A 9,981-nucleotide genomic window follows, 5' to 3' on the forward strand; every position below is an offset into this window, starting at 1 on the left:
TTTTTATGTTGATGTATGTTTCCTCTATTCCCAGTGCCTAAGAGATTTTATCAAAATTGGTGCTAAATTTTGACCAAAGCTTTTTCTGCATCTATTAATATGATCATGTGATTTTTGTCATTCAGCTTGCTTCTGTGATGTATCATATTTATTGATTTGCAAGTATTGGAACAGCCTTGCATCCATGAAATAAATCCTACTTGGTCATGGTGTATGATCTTTTTAATATATTGCTGGATGCATTTGTGAATATTTTGTTGAGGATTTTAGCATCTATGTCCATCAAGTGTATTGACCTATGATTCTCTTTTTTTGTAATGTCTTTATCTGGTTTGGGGTTTAGTATAATAGAGCCCTCACAATTTTTATCTGATCACTGACTATTTTGTCAAGAGAGTTCCGAGGACATGAGGGGTCCTTGCATGTGTTAAGACACTCAAGTTTCTGGGGCTCAGCACCTCCTACTGGCTGATGCACCATCATGAACCACCATATCAATAACCTGTGGTTCCTGTTTTCAGTTGGCATAATCACCACTGAGTCAAGAGCTGCCTGTGCTTACATGATTAAGCCTTTAGTGCACTGAGGCCTAAGAACTTGATCACACAGCTGTGTGACACACTCAGAGAGAGCCCTATATAATAAAGGCCACATCACCAGAGAACCCTGAGTTCAGAAGACCAGGAAGAAGCACCAACATCTCTGAGATGCAGCTACTTCTGCTCCCAATGAACTTTCTTCTGGTTCCCAAGGCACAGGCTAGTGTGTGACTGACCCCCACAAGAAGCCCAATGCCATGCAACACTGGCACAGCCCTGCTCACATGCTACATATACTCAGACACATTCTGGCTCTGGTTGATCCCCAGGTGCTTTCTCAACTCTACATCTCACTTCCCTCAAAGACCAGCAAGTCTGAAACTGAGTGAAAGCAGCAGCATAGCAGGGCAGAGGGCTGCTCCTGAGGAGGGCCCATGGTTGCTCTTCCCATCCCTTGCCATCTGGAAAGTGGGCTCTTTTGCAAAAGCATCTGGAAGAAGATTGAACACTGGAAATGAGAAATAATTCCACAGGAAATCGCAGCTTGGCAAAGTGGACAGGCTTCCAAAATCAAAGCAAGGCCCACTAACGGTCTAACTCAATGTCTTAAAATCTATCCTCAATCTCCCCCCTCCCCTTCTCTGAGCTTTGTAAAGAAGCTGAGGATCCAGTTGATCCCAGAGTTGGTGGCATCCTTGTCCCCACAGGCTGGTTTGATCTCAAGTTCTCTCTGGTAATTTTTCAGTCCCAATGTTCTGAATAGTACAATCCAGCAATCGCTTGAGTGTGGTCAAAAGAAGGGAGAGGACCAAGGAGCATGGCAGGAATGATTTTCATGCTCTACAGGCACTAAACTGCTTGTTCCAGACAAAAATCCCATTGCCCTCATGCATGACTGCAACAGGAATGGAGGGATTAGGACTGCTCTTCTCTTTGTCAGACTGAGTATCTCAGTCTCAAGGGTCAGGAATGTTGAGCAGTAAGCCAGGAATATTGCCCAAGGAACCTGCAGGACGTCTTCTTGGTTATGGCTGATGACTGCAGACATCACTATCTGCCACCCAAGTCCTCCCCGCCTGCCCCTGTCCTTCCCAGTGTCCTTCTCTCCAGCCTCTGGCTCCATGGGCACAGCAGGCACAGTAGAATTTTTCTTGCAGGGAAAATCATCAGGGGTCATGAGGTCAAGCCTCACTCTCATCCCTACATGGCATTTCTTCGGATCAGGATTTCAACAGAAAAAGATGTGGGGGTTTCCTTGTGCGTGAGGACTTTGTGCTGACAGCAGTTCACTGCTGGGGAAGGTGAGGAGCACAGCCTGGGCCCCACCCTTCTTCAGGCACCTCACAGGGAACCCTCTTCTCAGGGGCTGCAGACCCAGGGGCACAGAGGAGCACTTCAGAGGACAGGTCAGCTTTGGAAAGACAGGGACAGGTCGATGCAAGTGGCCTGTTCTGTGCAGGTCCATCACAATCATCCTGGGCGCCCACAACATCAGGAAGTGTGAACAGAGGTCATCCTGGTGAAAACAGCCATCCGCCACCCAAACTATCATCCCAAAGTCAATGACATCATGTTGCTGCAGGTAGGGCTCATCGCTCCTCTGGCTCTTGCACACCTTAAGCCTGGGGCTTCTCATCTCCTGAGTCCTTCCTTCCCAGTGTGACCCCTTTCCTTGTCCCAGGGCTATGACTGTCCTGGAGTCCCTGGGCCCTTGCTCAATGAGAACTCCTGTCCTCTGCCTTCAGGTGCAGAGGAAGGCTACTCTGACTGCTGCCGTGAGCCTCCTCAGGCTGCCCAGGAGGGGAGAGCAGGTGAAGCCAGGGATGGTGGCCGGCTGGGGGTGACTTGACCTGAACACCAGCACAGCCACACTGCATGAGGTAGAGCTGGAAATCCAATGGGATGAGCAGTGCATCTCTTGCTACAGACGCAGTTACAACAGAGCCACAGAGATCTGTGTGGGGGACCCAGAAAAGTATCAATCTGCTTTTAAATTGAGATCAACAACATTGTCCATGCCCAGCCCTGGGCACAACCAAGCTTACAGGCGACCTGAAGGAGTGGGAACTAGCCATATCCTGTGTCCTCAGCTTTTCCACTGCCCAGTCTCTGGAGAGGAGAGGCTGTCCCACAGCTGTTGGTGGGTAAAGGCTTCCTGAAGGTGGAAAAAAAAGACCATCAGATTCAAGTTGAAAACCCCAGCCCTAGGAAGGTGACAAGGCCTGCCCTGTCGCTGATTTCTCAAGCTGCTCCTAACAGAGACCACTCACCCTTCGGGCTTTGAGGAGGGCAGGGCCAGGAGACAGCTCTGCTCAGTCTTTTCTACCTACTGTGCTAGTTACCCACTGTGTGTCCGGCAACCATCCATTCACATTTCTCATGTTTGAGCTTCCCTCTTCAGTAAACCTCACCTTCCACATCAAGAATGAAATTCATGCTGCCTTGCTACCCAGCTCTTTCTCAATACTCCTCCCATTGCCAGCTCCCCTGACAGGCAGAATGCAAACTCCATCAGGAAAAGGGAGACACATGTCCTCCCAAAAGTGACCTTCTTCTAGAGGACCCTCTTATCTCATCCACATTATCTTCCTGCGTCAAGCCACACTTACACCCTCCCCCAGGCAGTCCCAATACCAATATGCAACAGCAACAAAAAAAACCCAGAAATTGGATGTAGGATCCAAAAACAAGCTCTAGGGCAGTGTTTCTCAACCTCCTAGCCCTTTAAATACAGTTCTTCATGTTGTGACCCAACCATAAAATTATTTTCGTTGCTACTTCATAACTGTAATGTTGCTACTGTCATGAATCATAATGTAAATATCTGATATGCAGGATGGTCTTAGGTGACCCCTGTGAAAGGATAGTTTGACTGCCAAAGGGGTCGCGACCCACAGGTTGAGAACCGCTGCTCTAGGGTAAGGGACCACTTCTCCAGAAATCAGTGGAAAGATTGTGGAAAGGTGTAGCTCACCCCATGCAGCACTGCCCCCTACAAATCAAATAGAATAAAAGCCTGGGAAGGTCAGGAGGCCTTTCATTACTCCCAGGCCTAGTGCAACTGCCTGTCAGCCCTGTTTTGAGTGCAGAGTCAAGTGCAGTCCTTGGTGTCCTGGCAGCCCTTCCACCTGCAGCCAACACTGACTTTGAGAGTGCCCTTTCATCTCCGCCTCAGCCAGCCTCTCCCCAGCTCTCATTGTTCATCTGTCTGTCTGTCTCCCCACCCCAAAAACAAAACAAAAAAATCTTTTTTATATGACTAGATTGAGAAAAGGAGTCACATTTTAAAATATACAACTTCTAGAAGGGCAGAGTACAAATAAGTAGTGTCTTGTTAATATCTGCCATAGATGAGTGCGCTTTGACTATGGGAAAGTGTATTTGGGGAATAAACATAAACATATTCATCTTAGAAAAATAGTTAAATGTGGAACATGTAACTAAGAAAATGAAAAATACTGTGATGTCCACCCCACAGAAATCTTCATCATTGATCCTTCAGCATGTTTCTCTAGATATTAATAAGGTGCTGCTCCTTGCACAGAACTGGGGTTGGGCTGTTGAGAAGTCATAGTGCCTCCCTTTCCATTGCTCTTCCTTCTGCTGTCACACTGGTGAGAGTGTTGGGATAATATGTTTGCAAATGTATGCAACTGCTAGGCCAGGGACATCAGAGACAGGGTTCTCTGTACACTGGAGCCGATGAACAAAAGTCCAGGACTTCTGTTCAAAATTGTGCGGTAATAAAAGCCCTCTGTGTCATACAATATTTACATTTTAAAAGGGGATTCCAAATATTCCAAAAATAAGAGTTTGGAGTGGTGGTAAAAGAGGAAAGGGAGCTACCATTTGGGGTATTTGGGTGTGTGCAGGCTACCTGGTCCTCAGGCGAGTCCACCCTCTACCTCACACCACTGAGCAAAGCCCTCCCTATAGCCCTTCCCTTCTCATACCCCAGCCACAGATTCTCACTGCAGCTGATGTCAGCTTCTCAAGGGCAGGAGCCATGTCTCTCATATGCCTGGACCTGGCCTGCTAAATGATTATTCATGATTTCATCAGAATGGAAAAGAGCCAGGAGCCCAGATGGAAACAGGCTTGGTGTAGTCACTGAGGGACTTCTGAGGTTCCAGCCCCTGCTGGCTGCCGCCAAGGCCCTCATGGTCTTATTCCTTCTTCTTGCACCTTGTGGCTTAGCAGTGGGAGTACAAATGTGGTGACAGTGCCATTGTCACCAAACCAAGCTTGAGAACTTCCACAAACATCTGGTGTGATGACACCCAGCAAAACTAGAGGGGCACAGTCAAAGAGGTGCGGGAAGTCACTGAGCCACACTCACTGCTCCCCTCAGGGGTTTGTGTCTAGACACAAGAAACACCAGCAGTTCTGACATGGGCTGGCCTTTGGGGAAAATGTAGCCACTCCTTGTTTGTCTTTCTTCTGTCTCCCTCCCTCCTGCTAGGCTAGGACTGATAAAGTGACCATCCACATTCCAGAGGCCTTAGCCCCCCAACCTTCCCATCAAACCCCTTTACTTCTGCCCCTTCTGCCCAGCACAGGCAGGGACTTTTCCTTCTTTTGAGCCCAGGAACTCTCTAAATGCCTGGTCCCATCCCACCCCAGACTAACAAGTCAGATGCTGAATAAACACTCAACAAGGATCTCCATAAAGAAGGTGTGCACTAAAAGGTTTAACAGCTGTTAGCCTCTCTCTTACCTCCTAGAAAATGAGTTTTTCAGAGAAAGGTATTTGGCAAAATATGTGAAAGTACAAAAGACAAGTAATTACAATCCCTCACTCCAAACCAGGAAAGGGCACCTCAGACACACCAGCTAAAGTCGTGGAAGTTTTCTCTGGTCCCAGCTTAAGAACCCGTTAAATTTCTCAGGAGGTCTGGCTGTTTTTGACCTCTCACCTGTTGAACAGGTGTCACAACAAATTGCAGTGAACAGGTGTCACAACAAAGTTCTCTCACACAAGAATACAAAGCACCTGGTCTTCCCATCATGTTGAAAGTGACTGCAAGCCATGCCCAGGAGAGGAGCCAGGTGTGACTGATCTGAGATGTGGCTGGATGACTGCACAGAAGCTCCCTGGCTGTCTTGATTCCTCCCCATCATGAGCTGCCCATGTCCAGCCCCACCTGCCCTGCTTCCCAGGCCCTCGGCTGCTCCACTCTCTCTGGCTGTGCCCTCTCCCCATTCCTGTGGCCTTGAATCCCATCAGACATCAAGCAAGAGCTAATTGGAGTCCATCATTCATGCAGCCAGCAAATGTTTACTAAGAATTTAGGATCTATTAGGCCCTAGGACAAGAGGACTTTAGAAAATCTGACTCCATGAGCTCATGGGTAGGTTATTGGAAACAGTACCAATGGGTGTCACCAAAGGCTCAGGGCATCAGGGAGACTTGCTGAGTTTGTTCTATCCCCTGGAGCTCCACATCTGCAAGGTAAGTTTTGTCTCCTCCATATGTGTCTGAGGAGGACTTGTGGAATAAGCATTGTACCCCTGTTTTTAGAGTGGGATTCTGAGGTGTGAGGTTCAGAGAGGTTTCTGGGCTAGAGGAGGACCTAAGAGTCCCCTCATTGTCTTTAGAGCACCTAATCATCACCTTCCTAAGCCTTCCCTCCTGAGCACAGACACTGGCAGTCACCCACCTTCAAGCTTTATCCTTCAGAGGAGATCATCAGGGGACATGAAGCCAAGCCCCACTCCCATTCCCACTCATACATGGCCTATATTCACAGTCAAAATGCAAAGGAGACTAGTAGTGGCATTTTTCTAGTGAGTGAACTTTGTCCTGACAGCTGGTCACTCCTGACACCATCGCAAGGACCCTTTCTTTCCCCACAGGTTGTCAGCCAGGTCAGCTCCCCAGGCTCCTGGTAACTCAAGCCAATAAGAGCTCATCAGAGGAGCCACCTGAAATCATGACTGGGGCAATGAGAAGATTAAAAGTAGTACAAGTGAGATCTGGGCTCAGAGGGTCAGAGGTACCAGCAAGTGACACAGTTGAGAAGAGAAGGAGGAGGTTCCACGATGGCAACAGATTAAGTAGAAGCTACAATGAAACTCTCCCAGGACGAAACTGGAATTACCACTGAAATACTGAAGAACCATCCTGAATAATCAACTGAAGACAGCTGGAGAAAACCCTGATAAGCAAGAATGAAAAGTAAAGACTGCATAGAGATTGGTAGGAAGTGCACAGGCACAAAAGGGTTGGCTGAACTACCACAGACAGGAGCTGAAGTTCTGGACAGATATCTCAGCTGTGGTGGGTGGGGGGTTCCCACTGAGAACTCTGTGGTCTAAACCCCAAGATGGGCCCCCAGTCCAGAGCACCAGAACTGAGAAAGGTTCCTACATAACACCTGGCTGTGAAAAGCGGCAGAGTTTCTGCCTGCTAGCAAGAGAAAGCTGAAAATGCAGGCCAATGCAGAAAGTTTTGTGTGCAACCACTCACCTTGGGCTCTGCGAGAAGGAGGACACAGTGGACTAGAGCTGTATGAGCAGAATTTACATTTGGGGCCACTGGAGTTGGAGCTCAGAAGGCAGCAACTCCAGATTCCTGTGCTGAGACATTTCCTCATACTGCAGAGGATCTTTCTCTGGCAGGCATTTACCATCCAGGCAACTTTTGTCAGGGGTGGGTAGAGTAATGCCTTGTTGGACAACCTATTGCCCTATCCTCTGGTCAATAGCCTGAATCTAATCAAGACTTAAAAACAATCAGACTACAGGCAGAGGTGGAACTCTGGAGGCTTTGAGTGTTGGCCTGGTCTCCTTCTTGGCCCAAGGCTAAAAAACATAGACTTTGCCCTAAACGGTTCGGCTCAGTGGATAGAGCATCAGCCTGTGGACTCAAGAGTGCCTGGTTTGATTTCAGTCAAGGGCATTTACCTTGGTTGCAGGCACATCCCCAGTAGGGAGTGTGCAGGAGGCAGCTGATCAATGTTTCTCTCTCATCGATGTTTCTAACTCTCTATCCCTCTCCCTTCCTCTCTGTAAAAAATCAATAGAAGATATACATATGTCTTTTGTATATACCTTACTTACATTTGCATGGAAACTATTTTAAAAAATTTCTTCACTTTCATTCTGTGAGTCTTTTTAAAAAAATATATTTTTAAATACCATAGGTTTTTTTAAACATTACAAAAAGAAATAACACCTATACTCCTCAAACTATTCCAAAAAATACAAGAGAAGGAACACTTCCAAGCTATTTTTAACAAAGCCAGCATTGTCCTAATTCCAAAACCAGATAAAGATACTACAAAAAAAGAATTACAGCCTAATAACCCTGATTAACATAAATGCTAAAATCCTCAGTAAACTATTAGAAAAAGGGACCAAGCATTTTTTTAAAAAAGATCATACACCATGACCAAGTAGGATTTATACCACCGATGGAAGGCTGGAAAAATTCACAAATCAATAAATGTGATACATCACATAAAAAATAATTGAAAGACAAAAATCACATGATCATATCAAGCGATGCAGATATTCCCTTTGACCAATCTTATTTAACATAGTACCGGGAGTCCTATCCACAATGATCAGACAAGGAAGAAAAAACAAAAGGTATCCAAATTGGAAAGAAGGAAGTAAAACTCTCATTATTTGTAGGTGACATGATATTGAACATAGAAAACCCTAAAGACTCCAGCAAAAATCTACTAGATTTAATAAACGAATTCAGCGATGTAGCAGGATACAAAATTAACACAGAGAAATATATGGTATTGTTATACACCAATAATGAATTCTCAGAAAGAGAAACTAAAGTAACAATCCCATTTACTATGGTAACAACAAAAAAAGTAGTTACTTAGGAATATGTTAACCAAGGAGGTAAAGGATTTGTACTCAAAAAGGTATGGGACACTGAAAAAAGAGAAAGGAGAAGATATAAACAATTGGAAGAACATACTGTGTTCATGGATTGGTGGAATTAACATCAATATAATGTCCATACCACCCAAAGCAATCTGTAGATTCAGTGCAAACTCTATTAAAATACCAATGGCATAATTCATAGACCTAGAACAAATACTGCAAAAATTTATGTGGAACCAAAATGGACCCCAAATAGCTGCAGCAATTTTGAGAAAGAAGAACAAAGCTGGAGGGATCAAAATACCAGATATCAACTTATTCTACAAAGTCACTGTATTCAAAAACAGTGGCTGTTTTGAATACAGTGGCTTTGACTGGCATAAGAACAGGTATATAGATTAAGCCATTATGCCCAATTAATATTTGACAAAGGAGGCAAGAGCATACAATTAAGTCAAGACAGTTTCTTCAATAAATGGTGTTGGGAAAATTGAACAGATACGTGCAAAAAAATAAAACTATACAACCAAATTACACCACAAACAAGAATAAATTCAAAATGGATTATAAAAAAAAAGACTTAAATGTAAGCCATCTACACTAATAAAAGAGAAACATGCAAATTGGTGTCACTCTGCTACACCCACAAGCCACACCCACCAGCCAATCAGGAGCAAGTATGCAAATTAGCCCAACCAAGATGGCGGCAGCCATGGAGCTAGAGCAAACAGGAGGCTTGGGTTTTCCCAGGTGATGGAGGAAGCCAAGCTTCCCACCTGCCCTGGCCAGCCCTGGCCTCCACTCAAGGCTACAAAGTTTCAATTATAGAATATAAATAAATCCCTTCCCTCCACTCAAGGAGGTGCTGAAAAAAAAAAAAGAAAAAAAGGAGGGGCTGGGAGCTTGGGTCACTGGGGGCCATGGCCAGCCTGAAAACAGCCATCAGCCCCTCACCCAGGCTGGCCAGGCACCCCAGCGGGGACTCCCACCCTGAAGGGGGTGTGGCCAGCTTGAAAACAGCCCTCAGCCCCTCACCCAGGCTGGCCACACACCCCCAGCAGGGACCCTCACCCCATGGAGGCATGGCTGGCCTGCAAACCATCACAGGCTCCTCATGCAGCCCACCCCATGTCCCAAGGGAACCCCCACCCTGATCTGAGACACCCTTCAGGGCAAATTAGCCAGCCCTCATCCATGCACCAGGTCTCTATGTATACTAATAAAAGGGTAATATGCTAATTAGACTGAGAGACCTTCCAGGAGACCTTCTGGACATTCTTCTGGACAAAGCCATGGTGGCGGAGCCAAGGTAGAGGTGATTAAAGGCCAAGAAGGGAGGGCAGTTGTGGGTGATCAGGCTGGTGGGGAATGGGGCCGTTGGGGTAAGCAGACCAGCAAGGGGCCCAGTTGGGGGCAAGCAGGCTGTCAGTGGGGGTGAGTTGGAGGTGATCAGGACAGTGGGGGGTGCATGCAGTTTGGAGTGAGCAGGCCATCAGGAGGGCAGTTGGGGGCGAGCAGTCCAGTGGGGAGGGAAGGTGGGGGCGAGCTGGCCAGCAGGGGAGGGAGTTGGGGGTGAGCACACTGGCACCAGGGG

General features: G+C 46.6%; 1 pseudogene; it reads left to right on the top strand.

Annotated features, from left to right (window-relative positions):
* The first annotated feature begins 707 nt into the window (after nt 1-707).
* The window catches only part of LOC102760092, an 11,585-nt pseudogene continuing 2,311 nt past the window's right edge, over nt 708-9,981 (top strand).

Source organism: Myotis davidii, unplaced genomic scaffold (assembly GCF_000327345.1).
Source record: "Myotis davidii unplaced genomic scaffold, ASM32734v1 scaffold706, whole genome shotgun sequence".
Classification (NCBI taxonomy): domain Eukaryota; kingdom Metazoa; phylum Chordata; class Mammalia; order Chiroptera; family Vespertilionidae; genus Myotis; species Myotis davidii.